The following is a 24288-nucleotide window of genomic DNA, read 5'->3' as shown; positions in this document are numbered from 1 at the left end:
ATGAGTTGACTAGAACAAAATTGGAAAAGATGAATAAACATGATTGTTATGCTGAAGTCCAAGTGTTCATTCAAGTCTTTAATTATATCTTTTTGGACTAAGTTTTAGAAACAGGGTGGGTGAGATGCATTTTTGTAAATTTAGTTGGTTGTTATCTTATTTAAGCTAAGTGAGAAATGTGTGTGTTACTCAAGAAGAGTGTTCTTAAAGCATGAGAACTTTGACCCAAGTCTTACTATAAATTTTAGCAATGGATAGAATGATCAGAAGGAATTATTTTCAAATTAAAGATAAATAAAATCAAAATGATTAGGCATATGGATTTTGAAATTGTTAAGACTCGGAAGAGAGCTCTGGCTTCACCATTTATCAGATGTGTAGCTTTATTCAAGTGATTTAACTATTCTAAACCTCAATTTCCTCATCTATAAAACTATAATTTGGAAAAGGCCATCTACCCATTGTATGGATGATGTGGGATAACTAACATAAATGCACCTAGCATATAGTATATGTCCATCAGGATGGAGATAGTTACAATGCTGTTGTTTCAAATAAAACTGTCTCTCACAACGGAGAGCATTTCAGTAAAGTTAAATAGCTTACGGAAGTGGATAAATCAAATCAAACAAGATTAAAATGAATTGCAATATGCCATTTGAGCAAAAATATAAGAGAACAAGTAATGTTTTGGTACAGGAATAGAACTAAAAAGGCAGATAATCAGAGGCAGATATATAAATGTTTGAACCATTTAAGTAACTATGTTCAATATGAATCTATTAAAAAACATAAATTGATGAAAACATGTAACTAACAAAATACCTAGTATTTTCTTTGACTACATCTGTGAAAATATGGAAAGTAATATAAATCCGAGACCAGCTTCACTGTGCTCTGTACTGTCTAACAACACTGAAAATCTTACATTATAAATGGAAGTCAGACAAAAGGAAACATATTCAAAGGAGAGTAATCAAAGCACGGGGAAGCATGCCATCCGAATAATGACTGGAAGAGAAGTGGTAGTTGTTTCCGGTTTGGGGCTATTATGAAACAGCTGCTGTGAATTTTTTATATAAATCATTTTCATAGACATATGTTTCCATTTATCTAAGGTAAAGATCTAGAAGTAGAATTGTCTATGGTAGGTGTACATTTAACTTTATTAGAAAGTGCCAGTTTTCCAGAGTGGTTGTACTATTTTACACTACTTTTTAATTGTTTGTATATTTATTTCAATCTCATTCCTTGATGGAATTATGTCAATGTTTCCAGATTCCTGTCTTAGAAAAAAATTGGAAGACTTAACCACTCTGCACTCGTATGCAGTGACCAAAAATAAGCAGAATTGAATATCCATTACCCTTTTAGATGGCACAGGAACAGTCCAATTTCCCTCACACTTCACTCATCACTCCTGACTCATTCACTCATTTGGTACTAACTGATACGTATTAACATGAGTTTGCATACCCTCATGTAATGGAAGACTGACACAACCCCAGTCATTTTAACTTGCTGACAGCAGGCCATTGTTGATGCTTGCATTTGAGTAAGAACATAAACTTCGACGTGTGTGTATGCGTTTATACTTTGTCATTGTTGTTGCTTTTTGTAAGTGCCATCTTGGAGATATTTCTGTTTTTCCTTTTGACTGCCTCCTCCTTCAGTTGTACCCAGAGGGTGGGAACAGAAGCAGCAGCTAGGCAAAAAGGTTCTGATGACAAGGATGGAGATTGCAAATTACGATTAGTGCAAACCCGGGATGTGTCATCAGCTTAGGATTCTGTTATTTACCTAATTTGAGCCTAATGATATGAAACATTGTTGTAATGTTGAAGTTTCCTTATCCTTTTCAAGGTGCTTCAATTCCCTGAGGAAAGAGGCAAGCAGATGGAACCTTTCGCGCTGCAGACATAGAAGAACAAGATAGAAATATGCTCTCTGTCCTTGATGTGAAGACGCTGTCACTTTTAATTCTCCAGCTTGTTTACTCTTCTACTACATAAGAACTGGGGCTTGTTTTAGCAGCATTGATTAAGTTGTCATTGATTTGCAAGATAGGAAATAGAACTTTCAAATTTCCCACATGAATTTTAAGTAAGTCAGATATTAACAACAAGATAAAACATTTACCATGGCAATGACAGAATAGTCAAGTATCATTCAAAACCTTTCAAGGCTCACAAAGAGCATATGGATTCTAGATGTCAATACATACATGACTAGGTATTAATTTTATTATTTAATCTAAATAAATGCTTCAATAAGCATCTAGCACAAAAAATAGAGAGTTCACTTATTTTTCTACATGTTTGTGTTCACTTGAAATTTGCATAAAGGTATATTTTCTACCAGTCGATAGAAATCAGTCTTATTAACAGTTAAGATTTATTGAGCTCAGTATTCTGCTAAACTTTTAGAGCACTATGTGAATTAATCCTCACAAAAACCTCAGAGCAGAGTTTGCCCAACTTGGAACTATTGACATTTTGGGCTGGATAATTATTTCAGGGTAGGGACTGTCCTGGGTATGGTAAGATATTGAGCACAATCTCTGGCCTCTACTCATTAGAAACCAGTACCATCTCTCATCCCAAATGGTGAAAATAAGACAGAGTGCAGTGGCTCACACCTGTAATCCCAGCACTTTGGGAGGCTGAGGCAGGAGGATCACTTGAGCCTAGGAGTTGGAGACCAGCCTGGGCAAAATGACAAAAGCCCATCTCCACAAGAAATACAAGAATTAGCTGGGCGTGGTGGTGCACACCCGTCGTCCCAGTTACTTGGGAGGCTGAGGTGGGAGGATCTCTTGAGCCCGGGAGGCAGAGGCTGCAGTGAGCTGAGATTGCACACTTGCATTGCAGCCTGGGCAATAGGGCAAGACTCTATCTCAAAAAAAAATTGAAAATATCTTCAGACATTGCAAATGTGCCATGGGGGCAAAACTGCACTCTGGCTGACAACCATTGCTTCAGGACAAATATTATTATTTCTCCTCCATTACAGAACTTACCTGGAGACACACAGTCGGCAAGATGAGCATCTGGAGCAGAGAGGTAAGCTTGTTTGGATAAAGCCCAGGAACTTTGTATTAATTGATAATGTCTCCAGTTGATTTCAAAGATACATGACCAGAATTGTGTCTAGTTACATGTGAGGGTTTTCTTAGTATTTACTTTAATGTATATGTGAATTGAGCATTTACTATTTGGAAAATACTGCACCAGAGCAAAAAGTGATAACAAACTTAACTTACTCATGGCCACTGAAGAACTTAAACCTTGTCATTGGTAAATAACTAATTCACAACTGAGGTTAGGAATTTCATGTACTGTATTCAAACGCCTTTAAAGAATGAAATATACATTCAAGTTTCTTAAACATTACCTTTTAAACACTTCTGTTCATTTAAATTTTGGCATCATTGAGCAAATATACAAATATAAAATTATTACCTATTGTAGAATTATCTTGTGAGAGAGAGTGTATCTCTATACTACAATAGTTGGCAAATCTAGCCCACTACCTGTTTTAGTAAATAATGTTTTATTGGGACATAGCTATGCTCATTTGTGTATGTGTTGTCTGTGGCTACTTTTATGCTATGATGACAGAGATTAGTAGTTGTGGCAGAAATCATATAGTTCACAAAGCCTGAGACTTTTATTATTTGGCCTTACAGAGAAAGTTTGCTAACCCTGACATAGTATTTCAAGGTAGTCAGATTTTTGTAGCTGTGTAATCAAAGGTATTCTACTTGTCTGTGTTTATGCTTTGTATATTTTTAAATGTATATTAATCTAGAATATATCTGTGAAGCACAAGAAATAACATTCAGTCTTTTCTCCTATTAAGTTGCCTTAATAAAGAATAATTGATTAAAATGATCTGAAGACTCATTCTGTGCTAGTCAGTTTGCCAGGAGTTCTACATGCATTACACTACTTAATTGTTACAATAACACTGTGAGGTAGTCAGTCAATTTTCACTTTTTATGAGGTCACTGAGACTTATGAAGGCTATGGAACTTCCTCAAGGTCATGCAGAATCAGAACACAGATATGTTTGATTGCAAAGCTCAAGTCTATTTAACAACTGTATTATACTCTGTGCACAGAACAAAATGTCAATAAAAATTTTTACTTGGTTTTACCTATGTTTTAAAGATCTAAGCAGATAATTTTTTCAAAGTTTATCCACATTTTCTGAATCTTCTTATAAAAGAAAAATACCTTATGCCTGCATAAATGAAAGGAGACTAAGATTATTGACTTATTAATTTAGCAAATACATCGCGAGCCCCTATCCTCCACTAGGCATTGTGCTAAATACTAAGGATATAGTTGATAAGATACATAATCCTTTACCACATCAGGCTGTGCTCCTAGTGGGGAGACAAAAGGAAAGCAGAAAAAGATGACAACACAACGGGCTGAAATGACCATAATACAGGTATGTGCCAGGTACTGAGAGAGGATGAAGGTTTCACGAATGTATTTGAAACCAAGACTTGATAGGTGAATAACGATCAGCCCTGATGGAGATTTGGACTCTGGCCATGAAGTGTTTGGAACTGCCTTGGGATACAAAAGTGTTTTTGTACAATTCCTGACTCTGCAAGCTTGTGTTTTAGTTAGGGGATGCAAGCTAGAATGTGTAAAATATCCATTAATAATACAAGACATCTTATGAGTAACTGCTAAATTGTGTGGAACAGCAGAAAAGTACAATAGCAATTGAGAGTTGAAGCGAATGAACAGAGTGTGGGGGGGAGTCATCGGGAAGGAGGGATGGAATTTGAACGTTTGAAATAATCAGAACCTGGCTAAATGGGGAAGAGGGGTGTTGAGGGGACTGAGTATTTTTGGTGACCAACTGAAGCAGGGATAGTGTCCACAAGCTCTTGACTCCTAAAGAGACTGGCCTCGATAAAATCAGTGTTAAAAATAGTGGGAAAGGTCTATTGGTAGCTTTGGGCAAAAATGTAGATAGTTTGGAGAAGAGTGGAAGAAATAAGAAAACATTTATCTGGGCTGGGGGCGTGGCTCACACCTGTAATGTCAGCACTTTGGGGTCCGAGGTGGTTGGATCACTTGAGGTCAGGAGTTAGAGACGAACCTGGCCAACATGGCAAAACCCCCTCTCTACTAAAATTACAAAAATTAGCTGGGTATAGTGGTACGCACCTGTAGTCCTAGCTACTCGGGAAGCTGAGGCAGGAGAATTGCTTGAACCCAGGAGGCGGAGGTTGCGGTGAGCCGAGATCATGTCACTGCACTCCAGCCTGGGTCACAGAGCAAGACTTCATCATCTCAAAAAAAAAAAAAAAAAACCCCCCCATATATATATATATATATATATTTATATACTATATATATATATATATCTCATACTGATAATAGGTGGTTTGTGAAGAGCATAACATAATCTTAGGTGAATAAGTGAAAAAAGACCAAATGCATTAAATAAATCATTGCTGTAGACAATTTTTACAAATTCTATTAATGTAATTTGATCCCAAAATAATTGATATTCATGCCACACTGAAGAGGCTGCACAGTACTTTAAAAATGAATTGATATCTTCAAGTAAATAATTCTAGTTTATCATTTAATAAGGGTACCTACCTTAGTGTGTATCTGACACTGTGAATAAAAGCATCTATGACTCATCATCACCTCCCTAGCTTTCAGTCTAATAGAAGAGGCAAGGAGTAAATCAAATTATCACACAATGACCCCCACATTTAACAACTAGATAAGAATTCCAAATCAGAAGCAATCACCAGGAGAGTTCATCATAAATGATGCTGGCTTAGGAGTAGAAGACATTAAGGAAGGTTTTATTCTGATTAAATGGGATTTAAAGGGAGCTGAAAAATAAATAAATGTTGCTGAGGCAAAAGGCAGGTACGTGTTGTGGACTGAGTAAGGAAGAAGCATCCAGGCTGAAGAAGTAGCATATACAAATCCCTGTAGGGAGAACAGAATATTCTAGCTTGTGAATTTATTTGAAATGTGAAAGATACATTTGGAGTAGTCATTAATGGTCTCAAATTCCTACTGTTGAACTAAAATTGCAGCTTCACAGACAAGGACACATGGTTTTCTTTATTATTCAGATATAAAATCTGTACATCTGGCACAAGCAATGTAAGTAGGTAAGGTATAAATAATTTGAAAATACTAGACCATTTTAAAAATTGTTATGTTTCTCTGCCTGAAAATAGCACTCCTTTTTTCTTTCTACCCAGAGACAAAAGAAAGATCAGTTATACATCTAAGTCTTGGGTTGAAATAGATTGGGTCTTAAAATTAAACACACATAGTTAGGATTATTTGATCTAGATCAAATAACCACTCCTATGTTGATTAATGTAGCTCTTAAGTAAAATTCATCTCCTTTTCCTTCCTCTGTTCCATTTATTTGCTTTTTTGGTAAAGTTGCTTATTTTTGAATATGGTTTAAATACTGTTTTTAGCAATCATGAAAATAAATGTTAAAATTGTTTTTGATTAAAGACTTACATTTTGTTCTGCTTCTCATAAACTTATGAGATCAAAATTTTTAATCTTCTATCTTGAACCTAGATAGCTGTTTTAAGCAATACGGAAAGGAAATATTTACGAATACAAACTTTGAGAAAGGCACAGTGCCAGGCACCACTGTGGGGAATATCACCCCACTTTCATCAAGTTGCTCATAGTCTAGATGGGAAGCCTAAACTTAAATTACATGTATAATTATATATCCCATAGAGATGAACAATATGTATGAAATAAAAATGAATTGAGAAAAACTTATTTGGAGAAGAGGATGGTCTGTAGTGTTCTGTATGAGAGCTTCATGGATAAGAAAGCACTAGAGTTGGATCTTGAAATAGATTAGATTAGATTGGAATACAAGAGACCTATTAAATTAGTAGATGGGGTGTTTATCCATGTCTATTAAATGTCAGAGTTCATATCTCCATCTAGTATGCTATATTTTCTACCTAATGGCATTTTTTAATATCATGATCAGTTTTGATAGAATTCGTCTATTATAAACACAATGTGTTTTTATTGTCTGTTTTTCAGGAATTTTACTTGAACAGAAGATAGTAGTGAGGGCTTGAACACTAAGGAATTAATGAGAGATCAGGTAACCATCAGTTAATACACATTCAATGCTCTTTTAGCTTGGTTATTTTCATTCTTTCAAGTCTCATTTTCATGAGATAATTTCTTCCAAGGGGCATTAAGATTTGACTTTTGTAATCAGGTCATGATGTGGCTTGCTTGCTTATATGAGAGAATTTTAGTGCAAAGTGAATTAAATTCATAGAAGAGCGCTCTGTTGCTTGAACTTATGAAAAGTTTAGCTTTTAATTTGAACAAGTGTATTTTACAAAAGACAATGGTGGTTTTAGACTATGCTGATTATTTACACATTTGAGTAAAAGTGAGTAGATTGTAGTTTTTCCAAATTTGTGGCCATTTTGAGAAGACAGCAATGTATATGTAGTCTAGTTTCATAGAGAATTCTCATAAGAAATAGTGAAAGATAAATTGATATAGAAAATGCAATTAAGGCCTAATTATATGCATACTTAATGGATAGGTGAAGCCATTAAGGAAAGAGAGAGGGAGAAACAGAGAGCGATCATGTGCACTTCAAGTGTAAACTGGTTATTGTTTGAGGGATTTGTGAAAGGATATTTGGAAATCAATGTTTTATCACATGAATATGAGAAAGGATGCCAACAGAAATATAATACTTCACAAACTTATTTTTGCACATGGTGATAATCATCAGTAAAATAAGATTTACTTTTCATCCAATAAAACATTAGAATAGTGTATCCTACAAAGATGCTATTTTCTTCATTACATAACAAATTCTGTGAATTTTCTCAAAGTATCTCTCTCAAAAAAATGTGAGGTTTTAAGATTAGATAAGCAATATAAAACAAGGAAGAAAAGAAAAAAATGAGAACTAATTACATAAAAATTAAATCATCAGTTTTCACATTCTAATATTGTTGGGCTTCAAATGGAATGCCATGAATGATTTAGCACATGAACAAAAATGCTATTGTGATTTCTCAAAATTCACAAAAAGAAAATTATAATAATCAAAATTTAATCTATGGTTAATACTAGAATATTATTAGTACTTAGATTTTGAATATGATTCTCAACATGTTGAATGTTTTAACAAAGTACTTTATCCCAAATGATGACAAAACTATTCATGACAGAATAATCTGAGATTATTGGAAGTTTCCTAATTTGTTCTCATGTGTTAATTGTTATTCAATTAATTTGTTAACCTGAGACTGAACATTAACTTCATATCTACTTTATAATAATGTTTAAAAATATATAATAACAGAAATTGAACACATGTTTACTAGACACTAGCAACTATTTTAAACCTAGGCATTACTTTAATTCTTACACTATTCTTACAACATACAACATGTCTATTATAGTTAGTATAATCAATAATTTCATAAATAAGAAACATAAAGCTTAAGAATTTAACACCTTTGAGGCAATTAAGATGGTAAGTCATTGAGCTAGAGTTTGAACCCAGATCCCAGTGATTACAAATAAAAAAATTTAATGATCAGATTATACGGCCATCTATAGAAAGGACCACAAATACCCTACTCAGTAACTACAGAGGTTCCAGTAACTGGGTTACAGAACTTCAGAGAACCACTTACTAACTGAGCTAGTCATTCATTCTCTTTAAACTTCCTGCTAATTATCTGTAATGCGGCATTCATGTTAGTACTTACAACCTCTTAGGTCTGAAGTAGTAATTTAATAATGTAATGCACAGAGGTAGTTTAATAGTTTAATTTCGATTATGCATGACCCTAAGAAAGTGAGCATTAAAATAGTTTTTATTATTATTCTTAGATTCATATACCTATGTTTATAAAACTGGGTACCTTAGATTTGTGTGGCATAGCAGAGCTTTCAAAATGTTTTCACGCATAAAATATTCATACATATGTTATTTAACATTTTATATCATGTTTAATTAAGATAGGCTTAACATCCGCGATTGTAAGGCTTAAGAATGACATATAATATTCCGGTGCTGCAACTCAACTAGCTTTTGGGGGAAAAAACACAGAATACACTTTTTTTTTAGGTTTGAGATTCAGTTCTGAAGAGTTTGCTGCTTTACATTCTGAACTTACTCACTTGAAATATGGCTTTCTACGATTCTGTGGAATTGGCAACCTCTGTTTTTATTCTAACAATGTAATACATTTCTAAATTAATATTATACACATTTTTCCCCCAGCAAAAACTGCTCCCAATCAGAATAAATACACATCTCCCATACTTTGCCTACACTTTTACTTACCTCATTTGAGGAACGTATCTATTTTAAGAAAAACAAGAAATATAACCTGATTGTGTTTCTTGGGGTCAGAATCCTGTTCTTTGAGTATCCTCTGATCACAGTAAGCTTTTGATGAATTTTGCTAAAATTGTTGAACATAATTTGAGTAGCTACAAGCTTGGGAACTAACTATATAAAATTATATCCACGCCATCAAGTGACTTGCAATTTTATTGGTTAGAATTCTCTTTTAAACAGCTTTTCTTACCAAGACTTTGACAAATGTAATGAATCTTTTTAGAAAATATAGAGAAATGCAGATTATTATAACAAATGCCAAGGTCCTCATCTTGATTTTCTTAATTGTCTTCATTGTCAAAAAATTATTGCTTCCATGAATCTGTGCTTGTCTGTCTAGTTCAAGTTTCTATATGTTTCCTAAAATTTATGTATTTCTACTCAATGTATAATATTAAATTGTGGATTTTATTCTTTACCTAAAGAGTGTTATACTGTACCTATTATTTTTTTTATTTCATTTCATTTTCGAGATTAGCCACGTAATGGACATAGATCTATTTCACTTTAATTGTCGAATAGTATTACATGATTTTAAAATATTGTATTTTGTTTATTCCCCTGGTAATGGGAACAAAATGAACAATAATAAACAATGTTTAACAGTATATTCTTGTACAGACGTCCTTGCTGATGTAAGTAGGAATAGTTCTAACAAATATACTTTGGAGTGAAATTGCTGGATTTAAGAGTGTATGTGTTTTCAACTACTTTGGTGTCAGACTCCTTTTGCTCACATTCCATATTTATAGTCAGAAAATCCAAACTGCTGTACCTGTGAAAAATGTCTAGGCATGACTCTTTTTATCAGTTCTACTTGTCACTGTGGTCTGAACATCCTCTTGATAAGTTACTGCACCAGCAAACTAACTGTCCTCTTTGCACCCACCCTTCCTCCTATAGACCATCTGCCACACAGCAGCCCAGGGGATACTTCTAGAACTTAATTCGGATCCTACTACTTTTCTGCCTCAAGCCCCATAAGGGCCACTAATTCATTCAGAGTAAAAGACAAAGATGTTATAATAATTTACAGCCCACAGCCACAACTCAAGATTGCTTTGTTTACTTGTTTTCCTTTTTCTTGTTCTCTAGATGGTAGATGGAGACTTTCCCTCCAACTTCATCCCCATTTCTGACAATGGGAATCATGATTACTTCCTCTCTTTCCTGACAGTGTGTTATTTTGTGGTTCTTATTTAATGTGGGTTTGGTTTCCCATGGGGTTCCCAGCCCCAGATGGCAGGCACTGACTTTGACTTTCCTCCTTCTGCCCAGCAGAACAACAAACCTCAAAGCCTGGTTTACTTAGATTAGCGGATACTCAGGGAGAAAAACAGTTAAATGCTCCTGTGATCTTTATTTTGCTGGGTTTCCACTCTCTTTTATATTACAGCTGGTTATTCCCACCAATCCTGTCAACACTTGGCCTCTTAAGGAGTTTTAATTTTTTTAAATCACCCTTGGTCACTAAACTTACTATTTAAAGACAAAAACAAACAAATAAAAACCATCATGAACATATTCTTTATCAATAAATGAATATAATAGTCCCATTTGGTTCTCCAGAAAATCAAGGGCTCTAGTCTCCGAGAGGGAGAGTGAATCTACTCCGGTTGAACACAATCAAATACTGAATTATTATTATTTTAATTGTCATTGTAGTAGTTCCTAGACCTTCAGAAGCTTGTCAGAAATGAAAATGTTAATGTGGTTATTACATTATTTAGTGTCTTGCATGAATAAATGTTTTCAGTTTCCCCTATTTGGACTATCTAAATAGTCTAGAACAATTGTAGCATCTGCTTGAATTTCTGATAGCCTTAGAAAGACAGGACAGAGCACCAAAATGACATGTATGATGGCAACATAAATTAATAAAGACACAAGTAAGTATCTACTTTAGATAGCTTTCCTTTTACATTTTTATTTAATTGGAAAGATATGAAAACAAAAACTTAAAAATCTTCCATAAATTTCTCACTAAAAAGAAAGTACACACCAGAAGAAAAGTGGTGTTATTTCTTTTCTGATCTTCCAATTCTAATACTAAGAGAAAACAGTTGCTAATAACATGATACATGTTTCTGGATTTCTTTATGCATGTTTACATATACTTTTTATAAAACTTAGATCATATTACATAAACTATCCTGCACACTGCTTTTTTTTCCACCTTAAGGGGTTATTATAGTAAATGCATACATTTAGTTAATTTTTCAAATTATGAATAGCACAGCAATACTAGAATAAGTATTAGACGTATGTGGAATTAGAATAAGACATATGTCAGCACAAAAATAATTAATACCCACAGATGGAATTACAACTTAAAAACTGCTTTATAAATTATTTTCAGTTAATATGATTTTTGTTTTATTCTCAGAAATATTTACTATGGAAAATGCAGATGTCATCTTTTTTTTCAATTAATAATATAAGGACTATATTTATATACTCATGTTTGCTTATAATATCATTTGGATAATTTAGTATTATGAATATACTTCCACTTACTTTAGTCCCTATAGTCAATTTTTTTCATTTCCTATAATTTAGTAATACACATTTACATAAAAGATTTCCACATATCTTAACATATAAAACTACAGTATGTGAAAATGATCATTGTAAAGTTTTTCTATAATGTATTAATTGGTCATAGCAAAATCATCCCTACTTCTTTGCCTCACAAAATGATTAGAAGTGACAGTTTAGACCTGTAGCATCCAATATGGTGGCCAGGAGCCACTTGTGGTATTTGGGAATGTGAAATGCTGCAGGTTCGAACTGAATAGTGTTATAAGAGTAAAATACACATTGGATTTCAATGACTCAGTATGAAGGAAAGGAATATAAAATATCTCATTAATCATGTCATATTGATTTTATTTGAAATGAATATATTTTTGAACACTAGGAAAATAAAATATATTTTAAAAAATTATCTTCATCTTTAATTTAATTGGATTTATTTTTGAAATGTTGCTACTAGAAAATTGATGACTGCATTTGTGGCACCGTTATATTACTTTTGGACAGTGCTAGTACAATTTTTAAAATTAATATACCTCTTGTCTTTGAGACATAAAAATGCAAAGTCAACAAAGAAGGGTATAACTCATTGAAGCAATTTACTGGCCCAGATGTGACCAAGAACTTTTCCAGGGACCCATGGAACCTACTGCAGATTCCAGAATCAGGAAAGTGAAAACTTGCACAGCTGATGGCACACACTTCTGTATTCTTTCATTTTGTTCCCTATGTGATCCTTAAGAACCAGCTAGTTGAACAGATATACAGGGGCTATGCAACTGAAAATTTCTGCACTTCACTTGTATGCAAAAAGGATGAATGACAAGTGAGAAAACTTAAGTATTTAAGTATTCACTGAAAACCGAAACTGCTTCTGGATCATGCATAGATTGATTGAATCCAGTTTTCTGGATTCAAAGATTGTCTTAGACTGTGTGGGGTGCTATAACAAAATTCCTTAGACTGGGTAATTTCCAAAAAAAATAGATATTTATTATTCACTGTTCTGGAGGCTGGGAAGTCCAAGATCAAGTCACCAGCAGATTTAGTGTTTGGTGAGAGTCAGTTGCTCTAAACAGCACCTCACATGGCAGAAGGGCAAAAGGTCTCCCTCAAACCTCTTTTATTAGGGCAGAAATCATATTCAGGAGGGAAGAGCCCTCCTGACCTAATCACCTCCTAAACGCTTCATTTATTAATACTGTCACTTGAGGATTAAGTGTTAATCTATAAATTTTAGGGGACAAGCATTAAAATCACAGCATTCTGTCCCTGGCCCCCCAAAGTTAACGTCCTTCTCATTTGCAAAATACATTTACTTCATTCAAATACTCCAAAAGTCTTATCTTATTCCAGCATCAACTTTAAAGTCTAAGTCCAAAGGTACATCTAAATATCATCTAAATAAGATATGAGTGAAACTTAAGGTTATAATTCATTCTGAAGCAAATTTCTTCCCAGCTGTGAGCTTGGGAAATCAAACAAGTGATGTGTTTCCAAAATACAATGGTGAAACAGACACAGACATTCCCATTTCAAAAGTGAGAAATAGTAAGAAAGCAAGAGGTACCTGGTCCCAAGAAAGTCCAAAATCCAACAGGGCAAACAACAGGCCCAGGAGAACTCTAGAGGGAAGGATATTCCCAAGACAAGAGACCAGTAGAGCTACCAGTGTGCAACTCTTGCCTAGGAGAGATGCAGGAGTGTGACTTCCATGTATCAGAGCTGCTGCATGAGCTGTGCCCAGCAAAACCATGGGGCCATGGCTTCCTGGAGCCTTGCGGACTCATTTACCACCCCAGTTTGTTTGGAAGGTTAAGACATCAAGCCAGAGATTATTTTTAAGCTTCAAGTCTCTCTGGAGTATTCTTTGAAACTGAAGTGGAGATAACTATGTGCCTAGAGCTTGTGTACTCTGCATGCCAGCAGAAATAGCACCTTTCAAACACTATGCCCTCTGGAGGGGCAGCTGGAAGTGCTCTTCTACCTGCTGGAGTCACAGGTTGGGTAGATCCTTCAAATCACTCTGCCTCTGAAGACCCTGGAATTCTGGGCCTATGATGGGAAAGGCAGTCCTGCCTCTGAAATGCCTTCAGGGTCATTCTGTGTGTGTGTGTGTGTGTGTTTATTTTTGTTTTTTGTTTTTTGTTTTTTGAGACAGAGTCTCGCTCTGTAGCCCAGGCTGGAATGCAGTAACAGAATTCACAATCTTGGCTCTCTGCAACCTCCGCCTCCCAGGTTCAAGTGATTCTCATGCTTCAGCCTCATGAGTAACTGGGACCACAGGCAGGTGCCACCACACCTGGCTAATTTTTTGTATTTTTAGTAGAGTCAGGGTCTACCATGTTGGCCAGGCTGGTCTTGAACTCCTGGCCTCAAGTCATCTGCCTGCCTCAGCCTCCTAAAGTGCTGGAATTAAAGGTGTGAGCCACCGTGCCTGGCCCAGGGTCATTCTTTTTTTTTGTCTTGAGGAGCAGCACCTAGATTCTTTCTACTCATACAAATCTCCTTGTTCAAGAGTTGCTTGCAAGGTTTGCTTGGCCACATCCTTGGTGTTCTCTCTGAAACTGTCTTTTTCATACTTTAAACATGGTCAGGCTAAGAATTTTTCAAATCTTAAATACTGCTTCCTTTTGATTATAAATTCCATTTTTAATTTGTTTTCTCTTCTTCCATTTTACTGTAAATAGTCAAGAGAGACCACGCCATACCCTCAACCTCTCAACACCTTGCTTAGATATTTATTCTGCTAAATATCCAATTTCATCACTTGTAAGTTTCTCCTTCTACAAAGCGCTAGAACACTAACACAATTCATCCAAGTTCTTCGCCACTTTATAAAGAGGATGGCCTCTCCTTCAGTTTCCAATAACATGTAGCTTAGTTGCAGCTGAAACTTCACCAGAATGGTCTTCACTATCCATATTCCTATCAACATGATCACACGACCACTCAGGCAATCTCTTAAGAAGACTGAGACTTTCTCTATAGCTCTCTTCTGAGCCCTCCCGCAAATCGCCCTTAATGGTCCATTCATGATGATGTAGGCTTTTTCTAGTATGTACCTCCAGCCTCTACCAATTAACCAGTTCCAAGGCCACTCCACATTTTAAGGTATTTCTTAGAGCAAATACAGTACCCCCATTTCTTTGCACCAATTTCTGTCTTAGTCCGTTTTGACTGTTATAGCAAAATACCTTCGACTCGGTAATTTATAAACAATAGAAACTTACTGCTCGCAGTTCTGAAGACTGGAAAGTCCAAATCAAAGTATCAGCAGATTCAGACTCTGGTAAGGGTCTGCTTCTCCTAGACGGTGCCTTATAGCTGTGTTCGCACATGACGGAAGGGCAAAAGGTCTCCCTCAAGCCTCTTTTATAAGAACACTACCCCCTTTATGAGGGCAGAGCCTTCATGACCTAATCACCTCCTAAAGGCCCTACCTCTTAATACTGCCACATCAGAGATTAGGCTTCAATTTACAAATTAGGGAAGAAGCAGCACTCTGAACACAGCAAAAATGTTCATAAAAGTGTCACCGGAGTTCCTTATGAATTGAAGAAAGATTTCAAACAAGTTTTGGTTTTCATTATAATATAGCTTACTGTTTCCTCAATATTGAAAATTAACTATCCAAAGAGTTGATATATAAAATATCTTCAGAAATCAGAGTATTCAGTTAGTTCACTTGTTTCCAAAGAAATTGAATAACAAGTGTGTCCAATTATTTAGAATATTTTTAAATTTACCTTTGGACAGAAGAAGGGTGGTTTAAGGAACACTAACCGATCTGATAAGACAGGTGTTTGAATTCATAGCTCTCTTTGGTTAGATGACCTTTTACAAACTGCTTACATTTCTCGATTTCTGCTCTTTAGATAAAAAAGTCAAGTTTGTATTAGAACAGCAAAAATGCTGTGGTTATACTTTAAAGTGTTCTGTAGTACAAAATCTTAAAGAAATGCAACTAAGAATATAAATTGAAGAGATGGAAGAAGGCTTAGGTAACAGTAGAGTATCCTCATCCAGAGGTCCTCCCAGGGAATTTCCAGGGATTACAAAGGATTCCATTTTGAAAGTTTTCTGTACTGAGCTTATCTAGTGGCAGTATGAGCTCTCAGTATCAAATAAAAATTGAGCCTTGAATGAAGCATTTGCCATTTGTCATTCCTAGCAGTGCTATGTCTTCTAATGCAGTTTATCATTTTAAAATATGACATTCCTGATTAAGTTTTATCATTTTAAATATCAAGAAAAATATTCACCCGTCATCTGTTCACCTCACCCCCTCTTTCCCATTGCTTATTTCAGGTGTCCATGATTGTCCTATAGATACCTAGTGAAGGGGGTAAATTTTAGGTAACAATGCTTGCCGCATGATCCTTTATATTCAACCTAAGCTGATTGTACCAGAAACAAATGTAACTCAGAGGCCACAACAAAATAAATAGATCAACCAGTGCCATTATGTTCTGATATCACACTAAAATATGAATATAGTCTATCAACTTTCTTCTCTTGAGAATATGAACTCAGAATTAATAACAACATGAACATATTTTAAGTGGGCAATGTACCTGGAAAACTATGATGTAGAGATGAGCCCTGAGGTGGGGTAGAGAATATAGAAGGGTTTTTAGAAAAGTGAATAGATAAGATAAAAATAGAAGGGAAGATCTCATGAGAGAAACATTAAACTAAGCTGTGATCAATTTTATTTGGAGTAACATGTCTTCCATTATATTGAAAACAAAAAGTACCATAAATAAAGTATGCATCACCAATTATGTTGCTCATTAATAATCACACAATTGTAAGATGTGCATATACTTTTGTTTTGGCCCTACTTTTTACTATATATGAATCTGCATTTCTTGTGAAATGGGGAGAATAATACAGTTGCTATGGAATTCCATTGGAAATAAAATGAAATAATGTAGGCAAAGAATCTTTTGACTACATTATTTCTAAAATTCTAAATAGAGTTCTAAAAAGACTTTTAGAATATATTACTACTCAGTTCTTAACCAACAATCTTATTAAATACCTTGCTTTTCATTGGAAAACATTTTGGCATTACTCAAATTTGAAAAGGAAGATAAATTCTGAGTCTACAGAATGTGTGTCACAATCTACAGAGATAGACCATGATATTTTAAAGATAGCAAATGTTTAAGGAAATCAGGTCTTAGCTGAAAAAAATTTTACCTCTCTTCTGACATGACAGTTGAAGTTCTCTAATTCTCTTAATGAATTTCACCTACAACAAAATAGGTGGCAGTATACTGAGCAGAATAATAATACTGTTCTATGTCACAACTCTCAGTAATGGACTTTCGATTATGTTTAATAAGTAATTTCTTACCAAAAAATCATGTTATAGTAATAGAATATGATGACCAGAAATGTGGCTTATACTACACAAAAAGCTATTTCTCAGATTTAAGCAGTTCCATTGTTCAAAATAAATACACTAATACATGATATAAATCAAGTTTTTTTGATGCTCAAAAATAGTTTTGACTGAAGGAGTGATAATATTCAGCCCATATTTCTGATGTAATTGTAAACCTCCTTGAAACATTCATATGAAGATGATCACAGGAAAATAAGGCATAATACAAAACTTGAGCTTGGGCAAGGAACATCACAATGTGAGACAGCTAGGGACTTAAAAGTGATGCCACGGTGAATACTCTGGGGAATGAAACACTTCAAATGTTCAAAAATTCAGAAAAGAAATTATGCCTCACCTATGTGAAGCCCTATGTGTCCTTTTTTACATAGCACAAGAGAATTCTAAGGGGATTGGGAATTGGTGCAGAAGGAAAGGAGGAAGGAAATTATTGCATTTTCACCTTCTCCCACTTTATCACTGGGCTAGGGGATGACTCATGTACATCTTCTTGAAATATCCATTGTCATCAATAAAATGAATTTGAAGTTTTAAATAAAGCAATATTGAAATTAGAGTCACACTTATTTCCTGTCATTATTTCCAAGATGTTGAATAATCCAGATGAATGGAAGAAAAAAAGGTCAACGAGTTCATCCTTAAATATATTCAGAGAGAAGCTTTCAGGAAACCAGACTCAATAAAAAAAAAAAAAAAAAAAAGTAAAGAAACATGAGACTAACATAATACGTACGGGATAACTAAAAACTCATCCAGTTCTCAAAAGGTTCACATATGAGGGGTACTGTTCACCTGTCTGATAGTACATTTCCTTTTTGCTTACTCTACGAGCATGAAAACAACCAAGCAAGACAAACGTGCCTTTTTTATATTGTGTGCTTAATAAGCAGTGATCCGTCCTACTCACTTAAAAAATCTAGTTAAGCAGATTGGATCCCAGTCTTTCAAATGTTTACAAATGGTGATAACACTGGTAGGATTAAGCTCCACTGGGTACATCACATATTTTTATATATAATACATGTTTCTGGATTTCTTTATGCATGTTTACATGTACTTTTTATAAAACTTATGTCATGTTGCATAAACTATATGGCGTACTTCTTTTTTTTTTCAACTTACAGGGCTATTAGAGTAAATGCATATATTTAAGTAATTTTTCAAATTATGAATTGTACAGTCATATTAGAATAAGAATTAGACATATGTCTTATACATCAGCACAAAGAAAAATACCCAAAGATGGAATTACAATTTAAAAACTGCTTTATAAATTATTTTCAGATATTATTATTTTTGTTTTCTTCTCAGAAATATTTACTGTGGAAAATGCAGACGGTGCAGGTTGGTGCAAGAGTAATTGTGGTTTTTGCATTGCTGAAATTTGCTGTTTGATATTGGAACACATTCTTAAATAAATGTGGTTATGGTTACATCATTTTAATGTGCATTTCTCACTTTATGTTTTTCTACTAATGACTTATTACTTGTTTATTTCATATTTATTTTAGCCTATGGAAATGATGTTAGAAAAAAAGCAAATCTAAGTGATTTTCCCTTTTTTTTTTTTTTCTTTGAGACAGAGTCTTGCTATGTCGCCAGGCTGGAGTGCAGTGGTGTGATCTTGGCTCACTGCAACCTCCAACTCTCTGGTTCAAGCAATTCTCCTGCCTCAGCCTCCTGAGTAGCTGGGACTACAGGTGCCCGCCTCCACGCCCAGCTAATTTTGTATTTTCAGTAGAGACAGGTTTCACCATGTTGGCCAAGATGGTTTCAACCTCCTGACCTCAGGTTCCACCCTCCTCGGCCTCCCAAAGTGCTGGGATTACAGGCGTGAGCCACCGCGTCCAGCCACGGTTTTCTTATTCAAGTTCAAAATGGGTCATAAAGCAGCGGAGACAATTCACAACGTCAACAACACATTTAGCCCAGGAACTGCTAAGGAACATAAACTGTAGTGGTGGGTCAAGAAGTTTTGAAACGGAGGAGAGCTTTGAAAATGAGGAGTGTAGTGGCAGGTCATTGGAAGTTGACAACAACCAGTTGAGAGCAATCGTTGAAGGGGATCCTCTTACAGCTACACAAGGAGTTGCTGAAGAATTCAGCGTCGAACATTCTATGATCATTCAGCATTTGAAACAAACTGGAAAGGTGAAAAAGCTCCGTAATTGGATGCTTCATGAGTTGAGAGAAAGTCAAAGGAATCATTGTCTTAAAGTGTTGTCTTCTCTTATTCTATGCAACAACAATTAAGCATTTCTTGATCAGATGTGACATGCGTGGCTGGGCATGGTGGCTTATGCCTGTAATCCCAACACTTTGGGAGGCCAACGTGACTGGATCACCTGACGTCAGCAGTTCGAGACCAGCCTGACCAATAGGCGAAACCCCGTCTCTACTAACAATACAAAAATTAGCCTGGTGGGGTCGCTTGCGTATGTAGTCCCTCCCAGCTACTCAGGAGACTGAGACAGGAGAATTGCTTGAACCCAGGAGGTGGAGGTTGCAGGGAGCCAAGATCAGGCCACTGCACTCCAGCCTGGGTGACAGAACGCGACACTGTCTCAAAAGAAAAAAAGAAAGGAAAAACTAAAAAAAAAAAAATTGTGACTTGATGAAAAGCGGATTTTATACGACAACCACAATGATCGGCTCAGTGGTTAGACCAGGAAGAGTCTCCAAAGCACGTCTCAAAGCCAAACTTGCCCCAAGAAGAGGTCATAGTCACTGTTTGTTGGTCTGCTGCCAGTCTGATCCACTACAGTTTCTGAATCCCGGAGAAACCACTATATCTGAAAAGTATGCACAACAGATTGATGAAACGCACTGAAAACTGCAATGCCTGCAGCCAGCATTGGTCAACAGGGCTCATCTCTTCTCTATGGCAATGCCCGACCACACGTTCAGTGCACAACCAATGCTTCAAAAGTTGAATGAATTGGGTTACACAGTTTTGCCTCATCTGCCATATTCACATGACCTCTCGCCAACTGACTACCACGTCTTCAGGTATCTCGACAACTGTGAAAAATGCTTCCACAACCAGCAGGATTCAGAACATGTTTTCCAAGAGTTTGTCAAATCCCGAAGCATTATTTTTACGCTACAAGAATCTCACTGGCAAAAATGTGTTGATTGTAATGGTTGCTATTTTGACTAATAAAGACGTGTTTGAGCCTAGTTGTAATGATTTAAAATTCACAGTCCGACCCCAATTACATTTGCCCCAACCTAATAAATTGATGTCATGTATGGAGAGTCCGTAAGGGAAGAATGCTCCTCTGAGGCGCCACAAGTCATTTACATTAGAGATCAGAGACATCTACTAAATACAATTAATATTTGACTCTTTTTCAAAAGTTTTTTTAAAAATTACAAAACAAAAATATCACAAAATTAAATAAGTATGCAAGGCATACCTGAAGTCATGAAATAATCTCAGGAGAAAGAAAGAGTAAAGGCGACAACAGCATAGGTAATTGAAGGCACTTCTTTTTCCTAAACATGCTTGTCTTCCCATCTTTTAATCATAGTTCTGGCATGTAGCCCAAGCTAAAGCATAATCTTTTCAACAGTTCTCTGCAGCTGTCTGAGTGCTCTAGGTGGATGGTGAAGGGGTTAAAATGTGCTATTCCTGCATATTGACTATTTAAGTTAAAGACACTTGAAAAATAGCAGATGTGAAAAGATCACATTGACCTTGTGCTGTTTCTCAAAAGCAGAACAAGAAATTCCCATGTGAAAGGTGCTCTTCCTATATTAGAAAGAGGCAACGTCCTTATCCTCAAGGACGGGAAGTCGAAACTGAGAGAATTCTATGCAGACACTGCTGATATAACTCAGAAGTCTCCATATATAATTTAGTTGCTTCTTCACTTTTACTACTCTTTGTCTTACTCACTCTGTATAAGTAATAGATTCTAACTGCTTCTTTAGCTCTTCAGTTTTTTGTTTTTTTTTAATGAGGGCTCCCATGCCATATAAAACTTACATTTTGCTTTTCTCCTGTTAATCTAATTTTTGTAAATTTCATTCTCAGACCCAATCGGAATGCTAAGAGGACAGAGGTAGAGTTGTTCTGACCTCCCAAAAGAGAGACGTGATACTACTGGCTGTTAGGATTCACAGGCCAGTTAAGATTAATACATGTGTGGGTCTCCATATCTTTAAAGTGCATTTGTTCCCATTATAAGAGTAAACATATAGCCATATGGATTATTTAGCACCCTGAATGTTAAAAACAGAAAGACAAAAATTTGTACTTTTAAGGATGGAGAAGTATTACATGGTATGGTTGAAGTAATATTTCTATTCTCCATTAACATGGCAACTTTTTAGGGAAGAGTAACTATTTTTATTTTTTTGGAAAGTCCTTGAAAGAGACTTACAGAGACTGAGGTAAACACTTCAGTGCTATGTCTGAGGCTGGCATGAAAACCCTTTTGCACTATGGTCATTTAAAGTAAGACTCTTTCTAAATATTAACCAGAGCCATTTTCCAGATTATTTAACTCTGTTACTAAATGTGCTATGAGAAATGAAACTTCTGACTCTTACGCTGCGGTGTTAATGGACTGATTCCTTTTCCTTACAGCATATTGTGGATATTCTGTTCACATGCGTTATGAAAAATAATGATAGCTTTATGCAATATATATTTTTGTAATCTGGGAAAATGTATATTACTTTATATCACATTTGATTTCTCATATAAATTACTGTAGCCCTTTGCAAAACTTTGAAAATCCATCTTTGGAGTTCACTATGTTAGTCATGCCTTTTAGTGTTCTTTATTTGTATTTTGGACAATAATGAAATTACTTAATGTCATTTCGAGTTCATCCCATTACATATACACATGAACTCAGAGCTGGGGTAATTCACTTATGTAGTTCAACATCTCCTCTGTTACAGATGGTAAACGTGCAGATTTCTCCCTCCAGGAAAGAAACTCTTTCATAAAATAATTGCATATTCTGCTCATTTTTTTCTCTTCACTGATGCTTTTGTATTGTTATTACACCCTGTCAGATTAGTAATTAGCACGCAACCTCCATATGACATAAATGCATTTATCTTGCTTTCTTAAAAGCCCCTTTAGCGACTCAAAGCATATTATAACTCCAGCTGGCCAAAAAGAGATGAAATAAATAATATAACAGGAACAACTGCAAGAGCAAGTGCAGCATCAGGTTGGTGCATTTCTTTTGATCAAAAGGTCAATTTGCAACTGCTCTTTGAAGAGCGTGCTGGTGACAGTGTGCAACCTTTGCAGTAAGATTTTTTTCATTACTTTTTAATAAATAATTGAATTAATAGCCTCAGTCACAATCTGAGGGAGGAAATTAGTTGAAGAAGGAAAGAACTCTGTGATAAACCTTCTAAAAAGGAGAAAAATAAAAGGGTTAATCCATAGGCCAACCTTAGGAGGGACTGAAGACCCCCAAAAAAACTGACCAAAGAGTCTATGCCTAGTAGAGTCAGTTTGAAATTATGTAGATTAGAAATGGAATTACAGGAACAAATTGCTAATTTATACCCATATACGGAGGAAAATTTAGTCTGCTTGGATATCTTTTCAAAAGGAAAATAATTCAATAACAATAACCGAGGTGAAAGTATTCTGTGAAATTTCTATACTGAATAGAATCAGTTATTTAATTTAAAAAGTTCAGTGCAAAATGAAAATGCAAGTTTGCTTATTCAAAGTTATTAAGAATTTCAAATTGTCAAAACAGTGATAGCAGAGCCTTAAACTAGGTTGGGGGAGGGGAATGCAATGAGGATAGGAGCGGATATCGGCGGTGTGGGGGGTTCTAAGTGAGTCTATACAGGTTGCATGTCTATGAATCTTGCTCCTGCAGGTAGCTCCTGGACTGGCCTTAGGCTGCTTTCAAATTAAACCAGCACTGTAAAGAAGAGAGCAAGTACCCTAAAGCTGAATGAAGGGGCATCTTAATTCCAATCCTGGCTCCACTGCTGACTGTAAGTATGACCCTGGATGAGTTACTTCTCTCAGTCTCAGTCTCCTCATCCACAAAGCAGGGATCACAATAAATGAATAGCACCTTTCAAAGAACCCACCATATAGTGAGTGTTCAACAAATACTGTGTTCACCATCTAACATCATAACACATTGAGTATCCATCAAAGCAGAAAGTAGTTTGAACCTGGATATTTCTGTTTCTTTTGTTTGCTATCCTACTGGTGTTTTACTTAAATTTAGCATGGTCATATGAAAGAAAATTACTGCCCTTCTGCTATTTAGTTAGCATTTTTATGCTTTTTTTTTTTTAAAGTGTTGCAATAAAATTAATAAAATTTGAGTCGAGTCTTTCCTATTTAGCTAATATTATGTAAAAATAACTACCTCCCAGGACTACATTATACAACAACATATAGTAGCTACCCAGGGGCAGCTATCTGAATTGTTGAGAAAATTCTACAAAGAAAGTACCTTCCTCTGGACATCATACCTATTCATATTGCCAGTGTCAGGGATGCTTATCATGGTTATAGCATGATAATAACATGATACTGATTATCAATACACAGCAAATGAACATACGTCCTCAATTCTAATAAAGCATCAATTGGGACACACGGGCCGTAAAATGACTAATAGCCTTTAGATAGGGAGAAAAACAATTAGAGTGCCATTAAATTACATGTACAAATGAATTTAAAAATGCAGTCTGATTTCCAAAATACTAGGCTATTTTATACACATGTTAGTACTGAGGAAGTATGTCAGGACATTCCATTGACCTATGATATCATCATTAAGCTTTGTTCATTTATTGACCTTATAAGAGTTTGTTCTTTCATTTGCATATATATTATATATATATATCTCCCATTTACATATTTCCCTATGTATCCTCTATATATATGTATTTCCTAT

At 35.4% G+C, this 24288-nt stretch overlaps 1 long non-coding RNA gene across 1 annotated transcript; it reads left to right on the top strand.

Annotated features, from left to right (window-relative positions):
• Nucleotides 1–4078: 4078 nt before the first annotated feature.
• On the top strand, nt 4079–23462 carry LOC112626339. The gene is made up of 4 exons (XR_003119868.1): nt 4079–4523; nt 7086–7149; nt 22476–22657; nt 23248–23462. It is a non-coding gene; the product is annotated as an uncharacterized LOC112626339 (long non-coding RNA).
• The last annotated feature ends 826 nt before the right edge of the window (nt 23463–24288 follow it).

This window comes from Theropithecus gelada, chromosome 6 (genome assembly GCF_003255815.1).
Source record: "Theropithecus gelada isolate Dixy chromosome 6, Tgel_1.0, whole genome shotgun sequence".
NCBI lineage: Eukaryota > Metazoa > Chordata > Mammalia > Primates > Cercopithecidae > Theropithecus > Theropithecus gelada.
Note: the sequence above shows the minus strand (reverse complement) of the source record. Positions and strands in the feature narration are given on the sequence as shown.